The sequence below is a fragment of the Thunnus albacares genome, chromosome 4 (genome assembly GCF_914725855.1).
Source record: "Thunnus albacares chromosome 4, fThuAlb1.1, whole genome shotgun sequence".
Taxonomy (NCBI): domain Eukaryota; kingdom Metazoa; phylum Chordata; class Actinopteri; order Scombriformes; family Scombridae; genus Thunnus; species Thunnus albacares.
Window position 1 is genome coordinate 30,468,614 of NC_058109.1, and position 14,222 is coordinate 30,482,835.

At 41.1% G+C, this 14,222-nt stretch overlaps 1 protein-coding gene across 1 annotated transcript in view; it reads right to left on the minus strand.

Moving 5' to 3' along the window:
• foxp1b (forkhead box P1b) overlaps window positions 1–14,222 on the minus strand; it is a 158,325-nt gene that overhangs the window by 111,410 nt on the left and 32,693 nt on the right. The window contains exon 4 of the mRNA XM_044348881.1: window positions 11,050–11,093. The gene's annotated coding sequence lies outside the window, so the exon portion shown is untranslated. The remainder of the gene's footprint in view (window positions 1–11,049; window positions 11,094–14,222) is intronic.

Genomic DNA, 14,222 nt, shown 5'->3' on the forward strand with positions numbered 1-14,222 from the left:
AGCACTGAGTGTTTTCAAATCCACTTCTGAAGAAGAGGAGAAAGCTGCCAGTGAAAGTAGCAGGTATGGAGTAGTTGAAGTAGTGTGTGGTAGTTGAGTGTGTTTGTGTGTTTGCGTATGTGTGTATGTATGTGTGGAGAGAGAGAGGGAGAGGGAGAGAGAGAGAGAGAGAGAGAGGGAGAGAGGGAGAGAGAGAAGCCTAGACTGCAGTGTTGAGAGGGACTGGAGGTATGTGGTCTAAACACAACAAAAGCCGGTGCCTTGCTCTAGATTAAATATGCAGGAAGAGGCCCCTTTGCATAAACACAAACACTCAGCAAATGAAGAACGGGCACAGAGCAGATGCCTGCTGCGAGCCCTACCTGTCCTGGCCTCTTTTAATTAGACAAGAGCAGGCAGAACAAATGAACATCAACACGGTCACACAAGGCAGAACAAAAGGAAGGAAAAAAAGAAAATACTTCCTCAATCCTCAAAAATGTCCTTAATGAGAAGAACAGAAGATCATAGAGAAGCTGGGAAAACAGCAACACATATTTCAAAAATCAGATATTCTGGTGTAATTGTCATGTTTACACCTTGTTGAATACACCGATAATCTACATTTTAACAGTACCGGCGAACTACTTTGCCAATATTACATTAAACAGTTGTCTGACAGTTCGATGCTGAGAAAACTACACAAGAATGCAACCAGACCATGAAGACTTCAACATGAAACTGTTTTAATTACAACCTAAAACACTAATTAAAATTTAAAATATCAAATTTAATTAATTTAAGTAGGTCAGTTTTTGGTGTGGGTTTTCATTAAATTATGTCCTGGATAAGAAAAATACACCTTGTGATCCTTTAATTCATCTTAACGTACGCTTCTCCTCTTCACACCTCCTAGTGGGAAAAAAATAAAAGCTGAATTTTAATCTGCAGGAAAAATGTATTTATACCATGGTCTATTGACCATGTCTTTCTTTTTAAAGTTCTTACATCCCCACTTTCCTCCCTCCTGCTCATTCTCTTCATCTATCTGTCTCTCCCTCAGATTTTTTCTCTTTTCAGGACAGGAATGCAGAAGCGTGTGGTGTTGGGGGAAACTCCTGGAGAAAACTGCCAGGCCGTCAGAGCAAAAAAAAAAAAAAAAAAAAACAGGAGAATGGGAGCTGAGCCCCTCCAGAAAATCTGAAGAGCGGCGTCAGATGCTGAGTGACACATACTGATGTGGCCAGTCAAAGATGTCATTTTCATGTGAAACCCTCTCAAATGGAGTGTGTGTGTGTGTGGGGGGGGGGGTCTAAGGGTGGGGTGACACTAGGTGAGGGGAGGCTGCGGGGGGGGGGGGGGGGGGGGGGGGGGGAGGCAGAAATTGAGGGGTGAGAGGGAGTATGAGAGAGAAAGGAGAGCAGAAATGAGACCTCTGGAAAATAAACAGGGTGTAGGGTTTCAAAGGCAAGGGGGACACAGGCATTCCATTGTTCAAGCCAATTATCAGTGGAAAATAATAACAACAGATGGATCCAGAGCGGCCAACTTGTGCCGGAGCACCCTGGCGCTGGAGAACAGATGATGAAATGTGAGAGTGCTGTTGGAGGGAGGGAGGGGAGGGGGGGGGGGCAACGCTGCTCCACAGTTACACACAGCTCCACACACCAGATGTGAACTTCTACAAGGACAGTTTAATATGTGCTCTCTGGCCACTACTTGTGCCGCGCAGCTTCGGCATACCAGACAATGGCTTGGTCAACATCTCCATGTGTTCAAAAAAGGGTGTCTGTCTCCACGGGCATCTGAAGTCAAATGATACATATGGCTGCAGTGTTGGCTTGAGATAAATTCAAATCTGTGCGTTCTTTTTATGTATAACAAAGAAGGGTCATTTGTGGAGGGAGGACACATGCTTGTTTCTATTAGCTGTGAACTGAGTGCTATAACAACACTACAACATGAAGTAGTTAGAATGAAGATTTATATTTTTCTTTTTTACTCCGGATTTTCTTTTATTCAAATCAGCACATATCCCAGATGACCTGTGGTGATGTTTTCATTTGATGTTTTTTTCGGCGTGCCTAACGTTCACAGACAGGCAGATGTAACAGTGCAGCAGAGACAGACCTCATTGACTCTGGCTTCATTCACAGATCCCTCATATCAGCCACAGACTGACAGGCAGCGGAGGGGGCTGCAACCTTAAAACAAAACTAATTCTCTGTGTGCCTTGTCAAGGGTGGGAGATGTCTGCAGATAGCAGTACAAAAGATCTGCCCTTCCTTTTCACAAGAAAAGAGAAGTTTTCGTTTCATTAACTCCAGACCAAAGCATAATTATCTCCCTATAGACCTTAATCACCAACAGAAGGATAATAGAAGAAAAAGCAGTTTCTACTTCAGTCGTTAAAGTTTTTTTTTGTTGTTGTTCTTTTTTTCTTTCCTCTACACTTTAGATGAGTCCATCAAATAATGCAAAGGAATTATGGGGGCATGAGTAAAGTCTCATTTTTCAAATATTGTCTGTTGCAGAGTGTGAAGGATTTTGGCCATAAAGTGGATTTGTCTGCTTGAGTGTGCCATCTTTGGCCTTTTTTTATCTGGCTGTTCAGCCTGTTGACTGATAGAAGCCACAGCAAGTAGACGGCAACACAACCAGCAGACAAACCTTTGATACAGACATACAGATGACTGAAGTGCTAAATGACTGTGTTAAGAACGCTTGAAATAAAATCAGGTTGAAAACTAAAACACCGTTTAGGAGTTGTATATTTTCTAAATGACTAACATTGCTTGAAGGTGCTTGTGATACTGTACCCCAAATGATAAATCCCTCGAGGATTGCACAGAAGGATTTCTACAGGAAAAAAAAAAAAAAAGAATGGAAAACTTTGCCTAGATTTAATTAGCTTATGAGAAATAATTGCCATTAGCAAATCTCGTCAAATGGGGTTGAGGCGTTTTGCTGGGAAAAAAAAGTCATATTTTTGGACGATGAGGAGACAAAAGGTTTTCAAACAGGAACTGGCGGGCCATCAGCCGTTTTAGTGCACTGACACTGAGGTCGAGTTAATTAGACTATTGTCATTTTAATCAGGACAGCTCAGCGGCCATCACTTCCTGAAAGAGCCAGTGGACTTTAAACAGCTGAGGGATTTTTGTCTATGCGTGTGAATGCATGTGTGTGTGTGTGTGTGTACTATGTATGTGTGTGTTGGGCCTGAGCTGTCACCCAGCTATGGGTTATGGAGTATGGTCTGGTTCTCTCACATGCTTAGAACATTAATGAGCTGGAGACACACCAAGGAAACAAAGGAGCCTGGAGGATCACCAGGGGAAACTACTCGCCTCTGCTCTACTCATGTCTCTGTTCATTTGAAAATAATTTAAATATCAAATATTTGAAATAATTTGCTTCTCCCTGGCTATCAGATTTTAAATAGGGAGTCTTTCATGTCTTCGTTATTATGTTCTTCACTGGCATTAGCATTTAAAACATAATTAATGTAACCATATTTTCTAGGTGCTTACCATTATGTTACAATAATGGTTTATTTTTTTCTGATTTCCATATTTTATGAATACAATGGGAATATCGTAATAACAAACTGAAGAATGGCAAATGATATATCAAATCTTTGCTGAATATCATTAATCTAAAGAGAGTTTCAATCAAATCTGACAAAAGACTGGATTTAAGCTCCTCTAGGCTTGCTAGATAAAATTCACTTTGTGCAAGCTCTGGTGAAAAAAAAAGAAAAGAAAAATAAGGTAAAGCAGACACCAGTCTCATTTGAGTTTAGCCACCAGTCTTTAGAGAGAGAGTCGGGAGGAGGAGCCGAATGTTAGAGCTATCAGTGGAGCTCTGCCAATCAGCAGGGGTGATGGGGGAGCCTGCCTAATATTAACACCAAAACATCTTTGTAGTTTTTCCCCTGGTCGTGTGTGGACAAGGTGACAAAGGTAACCTGCAGACAAATGCTGGTGAACTTCCCCCTGTGACACCTCCGTCAGCCTCAGGGCAGGACTGGCCAATGACACCAGCCAAGCGCCTCAGTACAAAGTCGACCACTGTAATATTTCATATTCACCGACCTCAAGGGAAAGTGCATTAAAAGGAATTGGAGCCGTCCTCGCACATTTGACTCCATGCCACTTTTTACTATGTCTGTTTATGATTATATTAATAGTTCCATAAGTTCATCGTTTTTAACATCAGTCATTAATATTTCACAGGGAGTTAATATTAATCTGATCAGAAATTTTCTTCCTTCAATAATTCAATATACACATTAATAATTCAATAAAAAGAATGTTCAGCTTAGTTGAGGAAAAAAACTAAGACATTCAATAACTAAATGTGAGATAATTAAACCAGAGAAGTCACATTACAGCACCAAGTTATCTTAATACAGTAACTGCAAAATGTAAAATGCCAGTGCCTCATGAGTAACTTCAACTGATATATAGCCTGTTAGCCAGGAACGCTAACAAGCACTGGTCATTATTTAATAAAAAAAGCATATTTTAAAATTATAGCAACCTTCTTGGTTCACCTTAAACTGGTTTGTAATCCAGTTTTAAATGCACTGACTAACCAGAGACCACAGGTTACTGTATCCACACTCAGAGATAAAGAAGACATGCAGGCTGTGAAGCCTCTGCGCCATTAAAAACCCAGCACTGCCCAAGTTCCTCCATAGGAGATTTACAGGGATTAGATGGTGAAGTAAAGGCCTAATCTTTATTTGACAGAGAAGCCAATCTCTGGCTCGCTGGTCAACCCCTTGCGGTAGGCCCCTCTCTCACGACTAACTTTCATGGCTACACACCTCAGGCTTATTTAAAAGCACATTTAGGATGCATATTGTGCCCTGTATGAGGTCTTGATCCAATTATCATACAAAAAAAAAAGACAAAAAAAAGAGTATTTCTTTAAGTGAGAAGAGTGCAGAGGCATACTGACAGAAAGACTTACTCCACAAATGATGTCCTATATTGGGTCACAGCCTTACCTGCATATGAGTACATCTTACTGGCTATTTCCTCTTGTAATTTTTTCCTTTTTTTGGTCTAAGCTATGCCTGATTGAAAATCTGACCAATTTCCAAGTGCAGTTTAATGACAGATGGAAAGAGATATTTCATGGAGATGTATAGTAGAGACTGATAAACTATTAATCACACTGCTGGACAATGACACCAGCTAAATTTAAACACAAAGTGAAAAAGCATCAAGTAATGCCCCCCCTCCTTTTCCCTTAAATTTTTCATTACTGGAAGCAGTTATTGCACAGCATATAGTATTATAATTTGCAGATTGCACTTAATTACAGTGCGTGTTGACGGTGGCTACAGATGCCACAGCTTGGACTGGCAATCCTTCACTGTGTTTAACCCTGTCAGATAGTGGCCGGGGCCCTCTCCTGCCCTTCTGTCCCTCTTCCTCCTCCCGTCCCTCAGAGTCTGTCTGCTTAATGTTTGACCTGCAGACTCACTGCCAAGATGATGAGGAAGTTGAGAGAAAAGGTGAGTGAAGAGAGCGATGAATGAAAAGACCTGATTATTTAGTGTCATGTATATTTCTAAAGTGTAGTACAAACAAAACGGCCAAAAAGGGTGACATCTGTTGCTAATTACTGTACTAAAGTGAATAATGTACTCATGCTAAATACACAGTGTTTTATTTATTTAAAAGAAGACACCGCTAATGTGGCTGGAAATGGAAAAAACCACAATTTCTGGGCAACATTTCCATGACCTACCAGAGACCAGTAATCAGTTGCACAAGGTTTCCTGATCAATATTTCCATTATGGTTTTGTTTCTCCCAAGCCAACAGATCCTATTTTTATATGCTGCATATTGCCTGTTTGCACATATGGAGCTTTTTGTGTAGAAAAATGTTTTTTGGGAGGATAAATTATTTTTAAAGCTCCTTGTTTCTATAGTTAAAGACTTTCATTTTACCTGTTGCTCCTTTGTGACTGAACCCACAGCTTAGCGTGCTATAGATACTGATTTAAATGTGCTCACTTCATTCAACAAGCGGTGTCTCCACATAAAACGCCCCATGTTTGTTGTCTGATTATCTAGTTTCCCCTTCAATGTGATTGGTTAAATGAGAAAAAAATACAGTTGATATCACATTTCTGAACAGCTTAAACAAAAGAATTTGAAGCTCTGCTCTGCAAAAAAAGCCACAAGGTGCAGTACTTTTTCAAAAGTGACCACATTTTGAGCACCTTGCATAACCTCACAGTGCTTTTTGTGTAAAATGGGTAGTTTGCAACTAGGAAAAAACACTTAAAAGTTTAAAGCTAAAACTAAAATTTAAGGGCAGAAAGACTTAAGTTAGTAACTTGTGTGTACTTGCGCTTAGAAAATGCTTCTACAGATTAGTGAATATTGAGTTGTGTGGTGGAAGGAGAGAGTCCACCACACGTAGAAGCTCTGTTTGGTGGCACATTATCTCTGCAAGATGTCAGAGATAATATATTTGGTTTTCCCCTATACTTGCAATGACATGAATATACAAAATAATGTTCAATGTTAACATTTCGGTTTGTTAATTACTGTACTAGAAATGTCAATAAACTATAAACCATTAAACTAATACTGATATATTATGCTCAGTAATGACACATAAAATAACATGGTAGGTTTGTTTTTAAAGAACAAAGTTTGTACAGTTATCAGATGCCATTTTTCTGTGACTGGCAGACAAAGACTTTGCTTGTGTGCTTTATATCCTACAGTCAGTGTTTCTCCCTCGCTATCTCTCTCCCTCCCTCTCTCTTCCTTGTATCATCCCTAGCTCACAGCAGCAAACAGAGTTGTATGCAAATACTAAAAGCCATAATGCATTATATTGTTTGGTGTTAACATTTGAATATTTAAATGGTGTGTTTTAGATCTAGATATTCCCATTTAAATTTCCATGTACTGTACATACTGAATGCAGACAGTTAAGTTTTCCCACATGTCAGGTTGAAGACACTGTGAGTATATTTACATTTTTTTCTACACATTAGAGGTTTGACACACCATTATGTTCATGATTACGTTTTTTCCTGCATACATGCTTGTTAACAATGCAAGTTACCTATGTTTAATAAGTGCTGTGACTATTCTATGTGGCCTGTGTCTATGTGGCCTGTGTGTGACAGAGCTGGATATGTGAATCACCCACGTACATGCCACTTAACCAAATTGGCAAAGCTGATAAGCCATATTTACATCGCAGTGTTGCTGGGCGTGATTACTATCAGTAAAACTTCCCCCCCACGCTTTAATGGAAAGTTGGGATATAACTTAGTGTGGGTTACAGCTGGCCTCAGGAAAATAGCTCAATTACACCCGTGGATATAAACACTCATGTGGCTGTCGGAGTGGTAAACAGATGTGGGGTGACAGTCTGTAGTACATGATCAGTCAAGCAGCTGTTGCTGCACCCTCATTCATTCACTTGTTCTGATGATGGATTCCAATTTCTCCCCCCACAGCTCAACATGAAGCCACACTATTTGCTTACAGGGCAGTGGCAATAGGAAGATTAAGCTGCTGAGAATATCATTAACATGGTCCCTCTGTGAAGATAATGCCTGCTGCACTTTTACTGCCACTGTCAAACACAACAATCAGTCTGCATGAAGTGGACATCATGGATAGGCTGAGAGTAGTACCGGTCTCTCTGTTCTGAAAACACACTTTATAACCAACTTCTTTTCAAACTGAAAAAAAGACAGCATAAGAGCATTCAGAATGATGTCATATGATGTTATTTTGTCTTAGCGCACTGTGCATTTGTACTCACACAGTATTGAAAAGGACATCCCCTTTGGCTGTTGTCTCATTGGGAGCCTACCTCTCACATGGCTGATATGACATTCTTTGAATTCAGTGTGCACATGTGATCAGAGCTGCAGCGAGCACCGCAGATGACAAAGTGACTAGGAGTGTCAAAGCAGCCTACAAACAGGCCTGTCCTCTTCCAGACAGGATGTTGGGAGCAGCAGAGGCGCTGCCTTGTCTCATCTGCCAGCAGCACTCGCTGCCTTGCCGCCTCATCACAGCAACCATGTCTGATGGTGTGCACAACTCCATGCTGGACGGCTGTTTTGATTTCAGCCTGTGTGACACATCTGTTGCTTGTCACGTTGTGTTGTGCCTGTCTGCAAGCTAAGCGTGACCCGGGCAAATGTGTTTCTCATTCATCTGTCCGTGTTTACAAACAGGGTTTTGCGCTTACAAACAGGCCAGCATGGTAGACATGGTGTGGAGGGTCAGGAGGCCTTACGAGACACTACGAGCACCTGTGCAGCTGATGTCACAAGCCATCAATCCTCATAGCTTGCTGCAAATGCGTGCTGTATAGGCTGTAGAAGTGTGAGTGCTCTGGATTAAAAAGATGCATTATCTGCTAATAAACCCTGTATGAAATCTTAAGTAAAAGTCAAGAATAATTGCAGTGTTGATTGTATATAATAAAAAAGGAAAAAGGTATGAATTTTGGTTACTTTATCATCCTTTAAGAATTCCCCATCATTGTACACTGCCTATTGAAAATCAATTATTACCCTCCCATGTCTAATTGAGAAAATTCGCTACAGCTGTAAATCAAATCTCCATCAAGTGTGCATTCTTCACAATGTGCTCTTTATGGGCTTTTAAAGTGCTTTGCAAGAGCATGTCACCAAACTACCAAAATCAAGAATATTCTATGCAAGACTCCTACTGTCAGCTTAAATACATGAGCGATGACCATGGCTAATTGGATCCATCCGATCCATCCATCTATGAAGTACACATGCTATATCAGCGAAAATCAAACGACATTGTTTCACTCAGTTTAAGGCAAGCCCAGCACTAAAGAGCCAGAAAGGTATTTATTAATGAGATGTTACAGTAGCTTAGGACTGCTGCATTCACAAGTGCTTCATTTCTATGTCCTTGTCTTCCCAATCAATATTCAAAAGTGCCTCGTAATTACACGTTTAGGATGAATTTACATGCAAAGTGGCATTGTGGCCATAAATTGCAGTGAAGTTATGTCTGTGAGATTTTTTTTTCTTTTTTCCTTACACTTTACTTATTTATATATTCATTTTATTAATCTTATTTTAAAATGATTATCAAAATTATTTCATACTAATTACAGCTAAAAACAACTGCAAAAGTAGAAATACTATGGTTTGTCTAAATGAACTATTTGCATGAGTATCAAACCCCAGCCTGTTATGTAAATTCAATCCCTCTTCAGAGGGTGGGGAAAAATTTCAGATGTCTCATTTACATTGTCAAATGACACAACACTCATACTTTCCATTTACTATCAAAATGTTTTGCAGAAACACTAACCTGGAAACAATCAGTGTGTGTAGTTCCTCACCACCAAGTCAGAGTAACAATACTGTGTGTTAAGATACACTGAAATCAGGGCGGATGGAATACAACATGATCGAACACCGTGACTGCCATTTTGACCAGCCTCGTCAGACCACAAGACAACACGTAGCAGCGCTGGCACGGCAGGGAGGCACAACGCTGCTATGGGGCTCTAATATATTCAAAGAGGGATCATTTACTTAAGGCTTGCATCCAAGGATCAGTCTGGCCTTCATTAGCCTCAATCTGACACGGATGTGAACAACATGTTGGCTTGCCACATGAACACTGCCCCTCCTCCCTCCAAACCCCAAACTCCCCTCCCTTCTCTGAGACCTGCACAGCAAATTCCTCTGGAAATATCACAGGTTGTTAGCATTCCAGAGAGAATTTTACATGGGTGTACACTCAGGCCTTAATTAGAGACACTATTTGATCATTCAGCAGCTGGGCTTTATTAAAAGTACGGGTTCACATCGCCAAACAGTCACCCCCGGCTCAGTGTGAAAGAGCTTGCAGAGGCAGAAGAGTCTATGAAACAAGAATATGAATATTCATTATTTGATACGTGGGGTCCCTGTACGGGAAATTTACACCCAGCAAAGCAGTATTTACACGTGTTTTGGAACAACATTTGAGCTTGCTCACAAGTCATCTACCTCTGATATTAAAGAGATGGATCATTTTTGTGTATTTCTTCTGTTCTTTTTTGGGGAGTTTTTGTATAAATTTATACTGGAATCACTTCAGTATGGATTTTTGGTAAAATAAATAGAGTTTTAATGTCCTATGATGGTCTAAATGCTATTTCAGACCTTTTTCCATCCTAATTCTACATAAAACCTATATATTCTTAATAGGAAATGTATATTTAAAACACATTTCAATAATAAATATAAGCAACCTCAGACACAACACAATATTATGAGCCTAAAAAAACTCATTTGGGTTCAATCTTAATTAATTCTACCACTAGGAATGCATTCATTATTAAGCATAACTTTACAGAGATCCACTCAATGTCTGCACAGAACCTGAGCAATATCAACCTGAAAAGAACCGAAGAGATGTAAAATATATTTCACCAAGGTCGACAGGGACTGTAAAATAAACACCAGGTTTGAGGTGAAGTCTTTCCTGCGTGAAGGTTAGCCATGTTTTGTGTTTACACTACACTGCATGCTTTGAAATTGTTTTGCAGTGTGGCGTCTGCCCAGGGTCATTGTTTGTTTTTGACGTGTTTATACACCACACAAGGAGTAATGACTTCTAGGATAGTCAGGGGATGCAGACATGATCCAGCACACTATCTGCAATTTTCTTTACTTTTCAGGTTCACAGTCAACTTACAATGGTCAACACTGAGAGGACCTGTGCTGACTTGGTACTGTTGTTGTCATCATGTTCAGCATCATTCAAAGTGATGTAAATATGCAACTGCATCAGGAAATGAGGAAATCGGTTACTATGCAAAACCTTTCTTATCATTTTGTGGCATTCAAACTCATAATTTCCATATAATGCCCTTCTTTGAAAAGGCATTAAAACGTGCTTGTCTAAAAGTTAGGAAATAATGATGAGTTTGATGCAAAGTTGGTCACAAGTAATGTTTCTGTTTGAGAGCAGTGCCTGTGTTAAACTGACTTGTACTGCTGTCTACAGACGTGCGGGAGAAGTACTTACTTTGATCTCTGGCTCCACAGGATGTCACCACTGGAGTCTCCTGGCTGGACCGGTAAGCAGCACATAGAAGGGGAGGAGAGAAGAAGAGGAGAGGAGGTAGGAAGGGAAGTGGGGGACGTGGGGGTGTTGGAAAGGGGGGAGAAAAGACAGTGGAAACTATTTGAAACATGAAGGTGACTAATAAAATGCAAATACATACATGTTTTTCCACAATCACCTTATTAAATAATAAAAACAGTCACCTCCGACCGTTAACCAAATTGCGTCTCTTATTTGGTTGTTGGCTGTCGCGTGTGTGTGTGTGTGTGTGTGTATGTACACACACGTGCACCTCAGAGTGGAGTGTGAGAGCAATAGTGGAGGGACATAAAACAGGTCACTTTCAAATTATTATTCATTAAGGCAGAATTAAATAGCTCCCCCTCCCTTTACATATCTGTGGATACATATTTAGCATCTCAAACGAGAACTCCCTTGATTAAACAAATAATGACACATTCCAAAAACTGTAACTGAGTCCAAATTAATTTGAGCTTAGCTCTAATTGCATTTAAACACTGCTCCTCCCTAACCTTAGATCAAGCACTTCTTAATTACTAGCTTCTGAAGACTGAATCCCTACAGTGTTGATGAAAAATAAAAATAGTGTAGGTTTTATAGCACTCATGTTTTAAATGTTTTTATTCAATATAAATGAAGCTCCACCAGAGTGAGTTATGAGAGTACCTAAGCATTCTAAAATAGCTTGTTCAGGGTATTAAACTGCCCTTTTCAAATCACCACACATTAGCACTCAACCTTTCACAGTTGAGCTGGGTCATTCAGTCCCACTGCCCCATGCCCCTTCGCCTTAACTCCTTCCCCCCATTTTCAAACACAGAGGGAAGAAACGGCAAAATGTGTTTCCTGAAAGGGAGTAGAGGTGGAAAAGGCCCATCCTGCCCCTGGAATCACCGCCGCCCCACTAGAGCCGCCGCCACTGGCCTTTCTGCAGAGACAGCAAAAGTTCCCCGAGAGGGGAGCGTCTGCCAACTCAAACAGGGCTTATTCTCCTCTCTGTGGGCCGCCAGCCGCCCATGTGGGCCTGCGCTGGGCTTCCTGAGGGCTCGCTGCAGCTGGAGCACTTTGAATAAAGGTAACAGCAATGTCACAGCTACTGTAAACTTGCTAGGCTGCTCCTGTCAGCAGGACGTTCCCAATCAAAGCAGAAACAACCCCACCTAAAACACAACGCATTGTTTTTTTTCCACCAGCCCCAAGTCCAAACTTCCCACGAATCACAAAGAGAGCACACAGGCGAGAGGGCAACCACTGTTCCCTGATCTTGCCAAACAAAATGCCAAGAGACCGGGAGTGACATTCAGCTCTGGGGTTTAAAAATACGAGCAATTTGAAAATGATTAGAGTCTTATTTTATTGTTGAGCGCCTGACACAGGAGAGGAAACCAGAACAATCAAGCCGACTGACTTTTTTTTCTGCTGAATTTAGAAACACTAATTAGTTTTGCTCTCGTAAAGCCAACCTGAAAACGACCAATTAGAAAGTGAAAATGAGACGTGCAGAGGAAACAAGAGCTTGTCATTTCCACTGTTTAAGTCCCATATGCACAACTTTACTGTGATGACTTCCACACACGCCCGAGATGATTGGCATGCTGCCTACTAAACCTGATGTCACGTACACACTGACCGGTTAATGGCACCATACATCAAATAGCCTTTTGCTTAGTTAGAGGGAAACTATTACAGATCTGTATGGCCACATCAAACCCAGGCTGAGCAGCTTGGCCATGCAGATGTCTGAAGCACCAGGCTGGGGAGAGGATACAGCCCACCAGGCTGACCACAGCACCAGCTGGTTTCAGCTATAGGCCTACTAGGGCCAAACTGCTTCCCTCACAGGTGCCTTATTTCTATGAATTTCCTCTTTCAGCAGTACTGGAATCATTCCTCTGTATGTATAATTGTTTCACACTAACAACAGGGGATGGTATCTTCATGTACTTATATTTCACAAACACACAATATATTTCACCTGCTGAGTGGTGTTGGTTTATGTTTAGCTAGTCATTAGAAATGAACGTAAAACCTGTGGAAATTATCTGCAGGAATTTCATTGCTATTCCCCAAGCAAACAGTGGCAAGTGTTTCATCACTGTCGGACTGAAGACGGATGGGCTGTCAGTGCCTTCCCCTGTCCAGGATCCAGCTCCTGGGCTGGGAAGTGGCTAAAAAAAGGCCGGGGCTATGCTTTCCAGGCCTGTGCCTTTTACTGGGAGTAATTCTCAGATGCCAGGTCGCTGCCAACGTCCTTGCAGCCAATGGCAGAGAGGCCAGTAAGTTCACATTAACTGCAGAGTGTAACTGCGCTGAACATCTGCTCATGAATGAGAGCACTGCCCACTAACTCAGCGAGTTGAGGCCCACTGATGAAAAATTCAACGTTCTCCTCGTTGGCACGCTTGTTTTGCACTATTCTCCTGAGCCCCCAGAATTATATTAAGAGAATTTCAGCATGGCCTGGTGTATCTGAGAGAACAGCTGGCGCTGAAAAGGGATCTGCTGCTCGGCGAGAGCTCAGGGACTTCACACGGGATCTGCCTTCTCCTACACCATTTGTCCTTGAAGGAAAAAAATATCGGTGTTAAGCACCCAGGTAATAAGAAGAAAGCAGAGGCTACATTTAGCTGATTACACCACCCATGTGTGCTACAGCGGACGGAGCATAACCAATGAAGACATGAATCGATATGGAGTGGAAAGAGAAGACAGAGGGGCAATTGTGACAATAAGTAGCTCCCTCAGGAGACCTATTCACCACACCTCTCCTTTGTTTGGCTTGTTTAGCTCATTAGATTGTTAACTAGGAAGAATCTGCTCCCAACCCCACAATATGGAATCAGTCTAATCAGAAACAGAAGCAGTCTGTTCAGGGGGCAAACACATCAAAGACTTTAGAAAGTATAAAGGCAGTCTCACAATCCTGTACTTCAATTGCTGCAATTATGTGCTTCATAAGTTTATGATATCACAGGAGGACACAACTGACGACATATATTATTGATTATTAGTCAAAGAAAGGAATTTCAAAATAAGTTAAAATCAGAAAATCTAAAGTCAGTGTATACAGTGACAGTGATAAACTGACAGTCTTTCCTGTGAAGATGATGAAA